Consider the following 15,084-nt stretch of genomic DNA (forward strand, 5'->3'; position numbering starts at 1 on the left):
TTTTTTGGTCTTTTATTTCAGATGAATCTGTTCCACAAATGAGAGAGTGTGAGAACGGAGTGTGTGTCTGGAAGCCCTGTCCGTAAGTTAACATTTAAGAAACCTGAGTCATATTTCCTACCATGGAACTACTGACATTCAACCTAGTGCATAGCATGTGACTATTCTGATGTGTTTGTCTCTTCCTGCCTGTTTTCAGGTCCGCAGCTGCCTCCACCACCTGCATGTAAGTTTTTTTTTTGTTTTTTTTCTTTTTTTTTCTTCCTCCATTTGCAAGAAACCTACCATAAATGAAGTGACCAATATTCATATCTACTTTCTTTTTAGATGAGTCAACACCACACAGAAAACCAGCCGGTCGCCCAGAATTGGATGGGTCTATTATGACGCAAGCTGAGGGTACAGTGGCTTTGCATTTTCCATTTCCAATTAAATACTATTTCATGACAAGGAACTTGAGAGTAACTTGACTTTTTTGTTGTTGTAAACAGCAGAACTCATCACACAGAGGGAGGTGAGACATCACACAGAGGGAGGTGGCTCAGCCATGGAGACGGAAATGAGAGGTAAGAAGACTCACTTAATGGAACACTCCGACTTTTTGGGACTTTAGCTTATTCACCGTATCCCCCAGAGTTAGATAAGTCCATACATACCCTCTTCATCTCTGTGCGTGCCGTAACTCTGTCTGACGCTCCCATCGCTAGCCTAGCTTAGCACAAATACTGGAAGTAAATAGTTCCAGCTAGCATACTGCTCCCTATAAGTGACAAATAATGGCAACATTTTCCTAATTACATGTTGTGATTTGTATAGTCACAGCGTGTACAAATAACAAGGTCACATGTGAGACAGCCATCTTCTAATCATATACATACTCTGAACTATATTCTCAGAAGGCCGAAGCACTGCTACTTCTGCGGAGTGATTTACTCCAACTCTGAGCGAACTCTCTGCTCCTCACCACGGGGCTTCTCAGGGGCTACAAGCAAATCACTCCCCAGAAGTAGCAGTGCTTCGCCTTCTGAGAATATAGAATATAGACTTATCTAACTCTGGGGGATACGGTGAATAAGCTAAAGTCCCAAAAAGTCGGCGTGTTCCTTAAGTTGTTCACATATTCAAGTAATGTATAACAACTAAAACTAACATAATTATTTTTTCTATAGCCATGTGGACATCCATTACCCGTATGGCACAGCGAATGGAAAAGATGGAGCAGAGACTGGATGAGGTGCTCATGCTCTTAAGGAGCTCCCAGTCCCAGTCACCTCCCTCTGCTCCTGTCGATGATATGTTGCTGTCGCCCTGCTCGACAGTCACAGAGCTGGAGGAGTTTGACAGGAGTCTCGGTCAACAGGAGAGGAGGGAAAAAATGGTAATTACGTTGCCATAGTCCTGCCCTAAGATTAACACTATATAATTGCATAACTTCAAATATCATTATAACTGAACTGACGGCTCTTACAAAATGAGATTGTACAAGCTCTCCACTTTGTTCTACATGTATAATTTGTATTTCTATGTTTTACAGCAACTTTTTCTGACAACTCTTGGAGGTTCGACCAGAGGTACTGCCATCCGTCACATGCTACGGCGAGTGGCAACCAATGACGTCCTCAAACAGTTTAGTCTGCGGGGCAGAAAGGCAAAGAAGGCCTTCCAGGACCTGACAATCTGCAGGGTTATAACAGGCAGGTGTTATTTTATTGTTCACATCAGTATTATGCTTAGCTTGGAGGTTTTAATTTGACTTGTAACTTTACTTCATTTTGACTTATACTCTAGCGGCCTTCCAGAAAAACTTCCAGGTAGTGACTGCAGCAGAGACGGAGGACTTGATTGGGCAAGTGCTGAAGTTTGCCCCACACAGACGGTAAATTCGAATACTTCTATGTGATGTTCATAATTATCAAAGGAATGGGAAAACTATCAATATTTGTCATAATAAAAAAAACAGGGTTGTTAGTAAGGCAATTTGTCTTGCGTTTGTCAATGTGTTCATTTTCAGTATGACATATCAAACTTTTGTTTATTTTTTTGGCCAGCTGAGAAGGACTGAGAAGGGCTGATCGGTCAAGACAATGGAGCTCTTTTTTTATTTTTATTTTATTAAACAATTGTATTTTTGCCACTTTGGCCATTCACTTTATTGTCCCTTTTCAATGTGAAATTTGTCTTGGACTCAAAGCTGCATTTATACACAACATGTATACATACACACAACAACATATGCACAACAACAAATGCACATTACATTATCATTCCAATATGCATCTTGCACACTACATTTGCACTCTTCATCACACTCTTTGTACTTAAATTTCTGTTTTATTTGTATAGTTGTAAAACTGATTCTATTCTTGTATTATTTTTTTAGGCCTTTTATATTTTTTGTATTTTGTAATTTTATATTGTCTATATTAAAGTTTTAAATCCCATCAAGTTTGCCTGTTCATTCATTCCTGCTAACATATAAATTCATTTCTGCTTGTATAATAATTAATTCCTGCTTATGCACAGACAGTTTAAAGTAATAATAAAATTGGTACCATTGTTAGATTTTTAAAGGTTAGTGGAATGTAAAAAATAACCTTAGGGGAACGTTCTAGAAACGTTACCTAAAGGTTGCAACGTTAGTGGAACGTTCTAGGAAGGTTCCCTAAAGGTTGCAACGTTAGGGGAACGTTCCCTAAAGGTTGAACGTTCCAAAAACGAACGTTCCTGGAACGTTAAGAAAACTTTCCATGGGAACCAAAACCTAACCTTAAGGGAACGCTCCCGCAACCAAAAACGAACGTTCCCAGAACGTTCTGGGAACCATTGTTACCTGGGTGTAAGGTTAAATATTTTGAGAGAAAGGTTTATCCTGGATTGACTAATGAAAGACAAATAGATGCAGTGTCTTTTGCTGTATGTAAATTCAAATCTTTAGTTTGAAGTAATTCATGTTGTATGTGCAGTCAATTCTTTGTGGAACCATCCTAAGGCCTAGATGATGCAGTTGAGATGTGTCGAGGCACCATTTCCCCATTGGCATGATGGGTCGTGACTGAGATGGGCAAACTCAAGCAGGTGGAGTTACCTCGGTGAACCCTGTCGTCATTTGGTGGACGAGGAGGCTGGACAGGCTGAGGAACTCTGCAAAAACATACAAAAATGCTGTAACACGTTAATTTGTACACGCGCAAAGCCTGCTATGCTATGTACGTCACTCACTGTTTTTACTGAGATGAGAACTCAAAGGTGCAGCTCAGCAGGCGGAGTTAGCTCGCTGGCTGAACCCTGTCGTCATTTCCCTTTGCCATGATGGGGTCATGACTTGGTGGACGACCATTGTCTTGGTGGACAATAAATAGCAAAAGAAAAGTAACTATTACTTCTGGGGCATTGGGTGAGTGCACAATATGCCATTGTGGCATATCTCTTTGGCTCTCTTCACTCTCACACATTTCTGAAAGAAAGAGAAAGAATCAATCATTTCCATTTTAGCCCCTCATAGTTAAATATATATGCACACTAGCATGTAACTAGGCTACTTCATTAATTATCTAGAATAATACACATGAATCAAAAACAGTCTATTGTTAAATTAACTTATTTCTGCTAACGGTTTATATATTAAAATAACATAGGCTCTATCGAAATGACACACTCTTTTTGTTACATTTCAGTTTTATTGATCAATAATAGCCATTATAAAAGTATAAGTACCCTAAAAGGCATAAGAAGCTATATACAAGTCAAGAAATAAAGTACGATTCAGTCAAACATAAGTCTGCAGGCTACAACGTTAAAGATAAATAGCCTAAATAATTTATATAAAGTTATGAAACTAAACTTTGCCCTCAACCAAAACGATTTGCCTGGGAACAAATTAAAGATTACCGGTAATGAGATCAAATATCGCCCGTTAGGACCCATCTCTTCACCACATCGGCTTTGCCGACAGGCGACACAGGCGGCCGCCTGGGCCGCCATCTGCTGGACTGGGCGCAAAATTGCAGAATAAAAAAAAAGAAAAGTTAATTAAATATAGGCTATATCGTATTATGAAAGCTGCGCACACGCTGTACACTTTTACTGTGCACTGTCCACACACTGCTTGTATTTGTCCATTTCTTTTACTAGATTATACAATCCTAAAAAACGACTGTGTCACCAAATAACCTAGAGCCGGTGTTCTGACGGAACACCATACCCATCAGAATGGGATACCTTCGGTTAATGCGCATGCGCAGCAGTGGAATTAGTGGAATTGCGCATGCGTTAAATTTAAACCATCATTTCAGCATACCAGATTACAAGTGGTAAGTGTTGGTGTATTATATCGCATATTATATACACATTACCTAATTGCATTTGTATTAAACCAGGGGCCATCAAAACAGCATACCCCTTTATAAACTGTATTTTTTATTAATATACCCCTTTATAAACTGTATTTGTCACAATCTCAGACTCTACGAGATCCCTCGCTGACCACCAGAGGGCACTCTCACCCGAGTATTGACTTCCTCTCACATCATTCCTGGACTGATTACTCATGCACCTGTCATCACTGATTACTCACGCACCTGCATCTTGTTATCAACCTTCATATAAGCCTCACTCACATCACAAACAGTGCGAAGTCTCGTTTCCTCTGTGAACATTCTGAGCGTTATTCCTGTATTCTGACTGCCTGTGTTTGACCTCCCCTGATTTGATTATTCCGTTGTCTGCTGCCAGCCTCTCGACCCTCTGCTTCGTCCCTGGATTTACTTCTGCTCGCTGCCAGCCCTGACTCTCCGCCTGGACTCGACAAGTGTGAGCCTGTTCCCTGCTGTTGATCTTGCCGGTGCTTGACCCCTTTTCCTGTTTGACTCTTCTCCTTTAATAAAACGTTGCAAATGGACCTGACTGCCTCCGGTGATTCCTTACAGTATTTGTATTAAGCCAGGGGCCATCAAAACAGCATACCCTTTTATAAACTGTATTTTTATTAATATACCCCTTTATAAACTGTATTATTATTAAACCAGGGGCCATCAAAGAAGCATACCCTTCACAAACACTGGTATGCAGTTTTGACAAAGTAGGCTAAATTGACAGACCCCGCTATAAAACTCAACTTCCGGTATGCTATTCTGACAAAGTATGCTACATCGACAGAACACCGGAACTCCACAGTTGTTTTGTGCTATTTTTAAAGACTCTTTTTTATACTCTCTGGATGATCTTAGTGACCACAGTGTGGATGAATGCATAGCAATGTTTGATTCTCTCTGTATTTTAGATTCAATTGCACCCATGACTTTAAAGCGCATAAAGCCACAGAAGGAGCCCTGGCTGAATGAGTCCACTCGTACGCTCAGGCGCACATGTAGACAGGCGGAGAGAAAATGGAAAAAGGACAATCTTCAAATTTCTAGGGAACTCCTTCAGGACTTATTAATTATCAGCAGGCTGTAAAAACTGCATAAACTGAATATTTCTCCTCACTTGTGTCAAAAAATGCTCATAAGCCTCAGGTTCTTTTTAATGTATTTGATTCACTGGCAGGCACGTGCAGGGGGGGTTTGGGTGCTCGAGCCCCTGCCCTTTTTCAAAATTAATCAAAAGTGCCCTTCTCAAACAAATATCATTGATAATATTGTGGTCAATAAAACAAAATGCATTTGCTTATAATTTACATGACAATGTGTACAAGACTAAAGTAGCCTAAATTCACGTTTATTTTTACATTTCTGTCAGTCTGAGGTGTCGTTGCTATAACGCGTTGCTATGGGTTGCGTCACTTGCGTCAAGTTGTGCGTGTGTCTTGCTTCGGTCTTGACTCCGGAGTAGTGTGTGGGCGGCAGGCATAACCATAGCAAAAGTTATGCGTTTTAAAATGAAAATGTATTAGTGTACACGTAGGTATCCCACACAGTCTGCTTGGGAACCGATGCTCTCGAGCGTCTTTCAGTGAGTATGGCAAAAAAAAAAAAAAAAACTTTTTTTTTTTTTATATAAAAGGTTGTGTGTCGATTCAATTAAAAATCCACATAACACATATTTTAAAATATTACTTAATTCGCTGAAGCCTGTTTGTCATGCATAATACACCGAACAATCGTCATCTGGCACAAGAAGTTAAAATATCATTAGACGGTTATTTATAAATAAATCATTTGAAAATCACATGGACAGACGAATTTACATTGAAGTGATCTGAATCTCCGTCGTTGACCTAATGGATGTTAATTGACTACAAACCAGCACCAAAAGTAGCATTAATGGTAAGTATAGTATTCAAGTCACTTGAAGTCTATTGATACACCGTTTACATTATGAAACTATCATAGTTTGTTAAATGAAGCCCAGGCCTACTGCAGGCCTATTATGTGAAGTGTAGGCTCGGCTGCCTGACAACAACATGCGAAATGGTGACTTTATTATTTTAACATTTTTGCACACACACATTACTATTTTTTTTTTTGAAGAAGTCCCTTATGCGCTTTAAGCCTGCATTTATTTGATCAAAAATACAGATTTTTTTTTTTAATAATGGTTTTCTATTTTAATATACTTTAAAAAATATAATTTATTTCTGTGATGCAAAGCACATATATATTTATATATATATGCCCCTTTTTATATTTGAGCCCCTGCCCCTGAGGAACTCTCTGCACGTCCCTGTTCACTGGTGAACTCTGGTGATGCTGTCTGTATGGAGCCTTCTTTTAGCTTGTGTGAGGCTTTTCTGCAGTTTTTTTACAGATAAGATCTCTGCTATTAGAATCCCACTCTCTCGGTCTGCTCGGGTCCCCTTAGCTCCTTTAGCAAGGACAGCTTTGAACCGGTCTCTCTCTCTGAACTGAATGAGATAGTTGCACATTTACGCCCTGCTAACTGTCAAACAGATAGTATTCCATCATGTCTGTTTAAGGAGGTCTTCTATAAAAGTCTTTTATTTTGAAATTTATCAATTTGTGTCTTAGTTCTGGCTGCGTTCCATCCTCTAAACATGCCATAGTTCAGCCTCTTCTGAAGAAGAAGAACTTAGACCCTCTGGTTCTGTCAAATTTTAGACCCATTTCTAAGCTCCCTTTTATTTCAAAGGTTTTAGAAAGAGCTGTGTTAATTCAGGTCCAAGAATTTTTAAAAACAGCTGATGTTTGTGAACAGTTTCAGTCTGGTTTTAGGGCTCGTCACAGCACGGAGACTGCTCTATTAAAAGTTTTTAACAATCTGTTCTTACATCTTGATACTGGCAATTGTGCCATTCTAATTCTGCTTGATTTGACTGCAGCCTTCGACACAGTTGATCATAAAATTCTTCTGTGGCGCTTAGAGCACTGTGTTGGCTTAAAAGGCACTGTCCTAAAGTGGTTTGAGTCGTATTTAACAGACAGATCAATTTCTGTACAAATGGGACAGTTTTCCTCCTCAGTGGCTCCTCTGACCTGTGGGGTTCCGCAGGGGTCAGTTCTGGGTCCACTCCTATTCACCCTGTATATGCTACCATTGGGATCCATTTTCAGGAAGCATGGCATCTCCTTCCACTGCTTCGCTGATGATGTGCAGGTGTATCTACCGCTAAAGGTTCCAGCTAAAGAATCTTTGCAGGCCGTGATAAACTGCATGAGCGATATTAAGACATGGATGGACCTAAACTTTTTAAAACTTAATGAGAATAAAACAGAGGTTGTCTTGTTTGGTCGTCCAGAGTTGGTTCAGGTTCTTACCAGTTCCCTTGGCCAACTAGCACCTCACTTAAGATCCCATGCCAGGAATCTTGGAGTGATTGTTGACAGTGCTTTTAAACTGGATAAACAGGTCAGTGCTGTGGTTAAGGCTAGCTTTTTTCAGCTTAGACTGATTGTTAAAGTCAAACCGTATCTGAGACAAGCTGACCTAGAAAAAGTTATTCATGTTTTTATTACCTCTCGCCTGGATTACTGTAACTCCTTGTATACAGGCATTGGGAAGTCTGAGCTCTATCGTCTGCAGCTTGTACAGAATGCAGCAGCTCGTCTTTTAGGTGGCAAGAAGAAGCGGGGGCACATTACTCCAGTGCTCGCATTACTTCACTGGCTTCCAGTAAAGTATCGGATTGATTTTAAGGTTATTTTATTTGTTTTTAAATGTATCAATGGGCTAGCACCAGAGTACCTTACATACCTTGTCAGATTGCATAGGCCCTCCAGAGACCTCCGTTCAGCCAGTCTGATGGTCCTAGATCGAAACGGAGATCCAGTGGTGATCGAGCCTTCTCAGTGGCAGCTCCCACTCTCTGAAACTCACTGCCTGTAGATGTGCGGACTGCTAGTAGCCTGTCCACTTTTAAATCATTGCTGAAGACTCATTTGTTTGAAAAAGCTTTTGGCACAGGGGAGCCGCCTTGATGAATGTCGTGTTGTATGTGTACCTTTTATTCTTAGTATTTTGTTATTTCATTGTTTTTATTGTATCAGTCTGTGACTAATATTTTTGTGCATTTTTTACTGTGAAGTACTTTGGTAGGCCCTGGCCTTGTAAATGTGCTATATAAATAAACGTGACATTGACATTTACTGAAGTGCTGTCAGGGATTCTTTTTTTTTTTTTTTTTTTTTTTTTGATTATTTATTCATTAATTTATGTGTCATTACTAATATTGTAAGTAAAGGTTATGTAACAGTGTTTTGATAAAATAAAAAAGTTCAATAAATACAGTTTTTTAAAAAAAAGAATTGTACTTGCAAGGATATGTGTACATGAAAGCCTTATTACTATTATTAGTGACAGACAGTGCCATATCCTTCCTCTCAAAGCTTCTCTCTGGTTCAATGAAAAAGCTGACTAAATTGACCAAAAAATTATTCATTGGAGTGCGATATTGACAAAAAATGATCTATATTTTCTGGGATTTTATCGATAACAATAATTACACAATATTTTGCTGAGTGTGTTATTGTGCTGGTACCTTGGCAGGTTTAGGACTGCTGTGGACAGCTGACTCTTAATAGTTTTTAGTATTCTTCATATTGTGTGGTGGTCAGTTCACAGCAGTTACGGAAATAATAAATATTTTACAGAATTTTTTTTTTTTCCAATAAGTTTAAATTTTTTTTTTTTAACCTTTTATTGGCATTTTTACCTTTATAATTTTAATTAAGACACAATAGGGCTGTTACCAATCAAATTAAATAAGAATCAACAAAATCTTTGCAATGGAGAGGAAACAGAAGCTGCGTTTGAAATGGCATTTAGATGCTTTTACACAGACAAAATTATATTTTGACGTTTTAAACATAAACATAAAACGTTGAATAATGATATTTGAAATGGTTTAAAACATGAAAAGATACTTTAAATGTTAAATTAAAACCGCCAGTAGGTGGCAGCAAGTCCCTGTTAATGAGCGAGTCATTGATATTCAACTGATTCATTCAAAAAGCTGATTCATGAAACACCTCGGTGTGTTTCTCAGAGACGCAGATACAGTGCTGTGGCTTAGTTTTCAACTATTTTCGATGGGGAAATAGAGCTAAAACAGGCAATATGGTGTCTAAAATGTAAGTCACTTAATATTAACTTCTTGTTTATTAAACTTGTATCAAATCACATTTGTTATCATGCTAATATCTGGAGAAAACGGCACTCTTTGTGTGATATTAGATTGGATTAACTATATTAAATTATATAAACCGACTAAATCAAACAGTGAAAGCATGAAAATCTAACTGTGCACCCGCACTAGTCTAACGTTAATCTAAAAGACTACATCGCGTAACGTTACGTGCGTAACGTTACACGATATGGGTGTGTGTGACAGTGTGAGGCATAGCCTATAACGTTAGCTACTACGGTGTTAAACAAGCTTGGTAAACGCATAGAACTGTATAAGGATTAACGATATAATCGCTAACATAGCGGACATCGGTGACCAAAAAAATGTTTTGTCATGATTTATTAATGACTCGGCATCATCTTTATTAAAGAGAAAATAATCACTTCATCCGATGTTTAAAGTGAATAAAATAGCCTTGACTTACTGGAGTTCCACAATACTGTAAAAAAAATATTGTTCTCTCCCACGTGTCTATCCACCTTTTTCCTGGTTAGCGAATTTACCCATGACGCATAGCGGATTTGAACCGGAAGCCGGTTGTCCTTTTCCGGTTCGAAGCTTGTGTACGTTTGATAGCTTGTAGCTTACTAGCTTGTTTGCTGTAAACGCCGGTGTTTCTCCATGGATGAAGCACAGATGGACAAAAAACGGAGGTGGATTCACACCAGGGATGTTTTAACTAGTCGCGACGACAGTACCGTAACAGTCCCTCATCCATCCCTTATGACGGAGTGGCTAGATGACATGAAGCAATGGCCCGATGTTAGCTACATCGACGTTGTTAATTACCTTTTATTTTCTGAAGGGGTTGATGGCGAAGAATTGCGGAATTACAAAAGCACAGAAGCATATACTTACTTGCACAGTAACAAAATAGGTACAGTATTGTTGAAGAAGCACAGCGGCTTTATATTTTTGAAAGCAGCAGTAGAGCCCAGTCAGAGTGTCAATAATGCTAAACATACAGCATGGGTAATGCTGAGGGAAAATGGAGTCATTGAGACAGTCGGGTGCTCTTGTATTGCCGGGTTAGGGAAGTCATGTAGCCATGCAGCAGCTATTCTATGGAAGGTAAAAATAATCTACATATGCACAGCACTTGTAATATACTTTTACACTTGTAATTTAATAAACTGCTTTCATGCTAACATGCTTACTGTCTTTGTTAATAGCAATGTTAATAGTAAGTGGATAAATAACCAAGACAGTGTTGATGCCATCATTTGCAGGTGCAAAATGCAGTGATTGGTGGAAAGGCTTGCGTGTACAGATGAGCAGCGCAGGTGGAATGCAGGGACATCAAAGAACCTTGAGCCTAAACGTCTGAGTCAGATTAACTTCAGGCACCACAAAGCAGAACAGCAATACAGTGTTAACTGTAGGGTTGTAGCTAGTCAACGACTCCCAAATACACCACATCATGTGTCACACAAAGACTTCAGAGACAGTGTGGACAAATCCACTCTCCACCCACTTTTTGTCCTGAAGAACACATTATTAGGGAAGTGTTATAATGCCTCACCATCAGCAGAACAACCTAGCACTAGTTACAGTGCAGTTGATGACACGATTCTTCAGCCACATCAGATACACAATAATGAGCTTAGCTGTAACCCATGCAAGGCATTCTACCAGGCATATGTTGAAGTTAGTGATAATCAAGCAGCTCAATTAGAATTAGAAACCAGAGAGCAAAGTGCCTCTGATTTGTGGCACAATTGTAGAAAAATTAGACTTACAGCAAGTTCTGCAAAAAAGGTTCCCGTCCATGCAACCACAAGCAGTGACAAATTTCTATGTGAGCACATATACCCCTCATTTCGTGGTAACTATGCGACTAACTATGGAAAAGCAAATGAATATAGAGCTTGCCAAGAGCTAAAAGAAGAGGGCATGAGCATTACGCATAGGGGCACTGTTGTACGTGTCCAAGAACCATGGCTCTCTGCCAGTCCTGATGGGGTCATTGACTCATGTGTGCTACTGGAAGTAAAATGTCCAGTGCCAACCCAGCCCTCACTTACTGTACAGCTTACTCAGAAATGCAGTGATATCAAACTAGTAGATGGAGGGCTGCAATTGCAGAAAACTGGCAGTAGGGGATATTACATGCAAATACAGCTTACAATGTTTTGCACAGGTCTAAAATCTGCTAAACTTTTGATCTGGACACCCAAAGAGCATGTTTCCCTTACAGTGCAGTACGATGAGGCATTTGTGACGGAGCAAGTCAATCGATTGCGAGGTTTTTATTTCTCACGTATGCTACCTCGGCTTGTAGATGAATATGCTGCAGGACGGTTTAAGCTAAATAAAAGATACATTGAGGTAATGGACAAGGTTCAGTGAACATCTGCACATGACCATAAATGTGTGCCATACATTAAGAGAATCTGAGATAATTGGGACACACCTTTAGACTGTGTGAAGTAAACATTCTTTCAGTGTTAAGCAAAAACATGCTGCCAGTCTTAATTTTTGTATAAAAAAATACGCAATGTGATTCCAACCATATACAAGTAGTTTAATATATATATATATATATATATATATATATATATATATATATATATATATATATATATATATATACAGTATAATACAAGTTTGTATGTTAAAAAATGCACACATATTCACATGCCATACAACACAAATGTTCACATACACTTTACACGTTTTGTAGTGTTTTTGTATCATCTCATTTCACGTTTTTGTATCATTTCAGTTGATGTCATATATATATATATAATATTGTATATACATGGATAACATATTTAATTATTAAGCTTTGTTAGGCTTATATACAGATCAGTTTCAGGTTGACACTTGTAGTTCTAAAAGTTAAGTTGCACAACTTACTCACCCTCTAGTTGTTTCAAACCTGTATGCATTTCTGTCTTCTGCTGAACACAAAGGAAGATATTTTGAAGAATGTCAGTAACCAGACAGTTAACTGGAACCATTGACTTCCATAGTAGGAAAAAAAAAATACTATGGAAGTCAATGGTTCCAGTTAACTGTTTGGTTACTGACATTCTTCAAAATATCTTCCTTTGTGTTCAGCAGAAGAAAGAAATGCATACAGGTTTGAAACAACATGAGGGTGAGTAAACGATGACAGAATTTTCATTTTAAAGTGAACTATCCCTTGAAGGTAATGTTTATGTATGTTTAATGTATGCCGTAGTTTGAAGTTGTTTTTGAATTTTGTGTTTTCTTTAAAAACAATGTAATATGGCACTAAAAATGTTTAGTTTTTGAGCGATATTGTAAGCAATAAAAATTTTACTATTTCAGAAAATTAAACTAGCAATAAAACAAAAGTAACTCTTATCTGATTACTAAATCGATAGCTGCAGCCCTAATTTCGAATAAGATCCTCCCTCAGATTAACAAGAGCAGCACACACTCTTAGAATCTTGTCAATCTTAGGAGCCATAGTGATCGGAACAACCTGGGACAGTATTTTGTAAACTTTCAAACGGCGAATTGCTCTTTCAACATGAATTCTCACATGTGCAATTCGTCTAGTACTTGTCACCTGTTCCTCTGTTAGCTGTCCACGCTTTTTTGTGAAAGAAGGCATTACCAACTTCACCTTTCTCTCAAACAGCAAGTCTTTTATGGTAAAGCCTCTATCTGCCATGACCTCATCTCCAGGCATTAAGTAGTCCAATATGCCTGAATCCATAGTGATAAATTTGTCACTGCATCGCCCTCCATATGCTGAAGAAATGAACATAATTAGTCCACATGGGGCAACAGCTACCAGGTATTTCACAGTGTTATGTGAATAATAATGGCTGTATGTTTCTCCTCTGGAATCAAGGTTTTTGGGTTTCTGTAAAAGGCTTTCACTGCAGTCTATAACACATGTTGTACCTGGGAAATTCCTCTTGAAGGCTGCAGGCATGGTTGCCTGAATAGTTTCTCTTGGAAGCCATGGAATTAGAGGTCGGAAAACTTCCTCCAGTTTGTCAATCCAATATGAGATTATCTTGCTAGCCATGCTCAGTGATACATGAAACTGTCTGCTTAGATCACCTATTACACGGTTTGTTTTTAATTTCATAAGTGTTATGAGAACTTGATCTCGAACAGGCATTGTAAATGAATTACTGGCATGTCCTTCCAGTGATGATACAAGAATGTCAAATGTTTCTAGATTCAGACCAGTGTAGAGCAAAGCATCCGCATTACTTTGAAGCAAAAAGTAGGCAATGTCATCACACTGAGTCATCTTATCCTGCACATCTTTTCTGCTGGCTGCCTTGCAGTAATCATGATCTTGTCGGGCAGGGTCCTCCCACTGTGTATGGACTGAGTGCAACTGTTGGTGAATGGGAGTTGCAGAACTTGAGTTGCTGATCTGGTCTGAAGCAGCTGAGGACTGGCCTGCTGAGCAGTCTAACCAAAACAAAAGTATTGCCAAAGTTACACAGTAGTAAAGTAAACACTAGAAGTACAACATGTCATAATTGAACAGTAAATGTATGCTTTGTATTAATTATCTAAAACTGAAAAGGTAACTATAGCAAATAAAGCTCTCAAATAATTGTAGTGGCTTACAAGTAGGCTATAATATTTGCCTTTTGAAATGTAGTGGAGTAGAAGAACGTATAGGGATGATCTGATAATGAGTGAAACACATGACGAATGAAACAGCAAATTTCTCTGAGCTCATACACGTTAAGTTAAAAGTAAGGTTTGGCTTAACGTTACGTCATTTCAGTTTCCAGCCCAACGTTACATAACCAGTATTTATATAACTTGCTGCATAAAACATGGAATAACTGTAAAGCTACAGTTTAACTTACTGCCTTCGAAGTCTTCGTTGCTGCTGCTAGCCGTTTCCGACACATTTAGCCGGACTAGCTTTCTCCTCGTCTTCGGAGGTGGTCGGTCGTAGCCCAGAAAAAGTTCCGGATCAGGATGCAGTTCGGTTGGCTTTTTTTGTAAGAAATGAAAAGAGCAAACATACACTCTCTTTGGAGGGTTTTTTAGTTTCAAAGCTGCAAGCCACGCTGTTTTACGTTCCTCATTCCTTGACATGGAGTGCAAAGCATAGGGCGATGGACACGGACACTTTCTTCGAAGTTGCTGATGTTCGAAGCAAGACGTTTCCAACAAAATATTCAATTTTCTTGAATTGTTATGGCAGCCAACAACGGCACACGTTGATCCTGAGCTCATGTTAACAACATTTAAACAACTTATTCTGATATTAATGGCACTAACAACTTAGTTTGTTATCAAGTTCGAACGCTAGCACGTAGAGGTTAGCCGCTGAACAGGAAACACAATACCGGAAAGCGGAAGTAGGTAATCGCCCATTGGTTGCTGGAGAAAGAGGTGGATAGATGAGGTAAAAACAGTGGACCAAAGCACTGTGAGGCAAGGGAGGGGGACTCAATGGCCCTCATTTATCAATCTTGCGTCGAAACGGGCGTATATGTTAGCGTAAGATTATGCTTACACACTCCTCTCACCGCCTGATTTATGAA

At 38.9% G+C, this 15,084-nt stretch overlaps 1 long non-coding RNA gene across 1 annotated transcript; it reads left to right on the forward strand.

Annotated features, from left to right (window-relative positions):
• Nucleotides 1-22: 22 nt before the first annotated feature.
• Nucleotides 23-1,243, forward strand: LOC306988709. The gene is made up of 5 exons (XR_013795481.1): nt 23-82; nt 200-226; nt 328-399; nt 492-566; nt 1,170-1,243. It is a non-coding gene; the product is annotated as an uncharacterized lncRNA (long non-coding RNA).
• The last annotated feature ends 13,841 nt before the right edge of the window (nt 1,244-15,084 follow it).

Source organism: Phoxinus phoxinus (assembly GCF_949152265.1).
Source record: "Phoxinus phoxinus genome assembly, chromosome: 20".
Taxonomy (NCBI): Eukaryota; Metazoa; Chordata; class Actinopteri; order Cypriniformes; family Leuciscidae; genus Phoxinus; species Phoxinus phoxinus.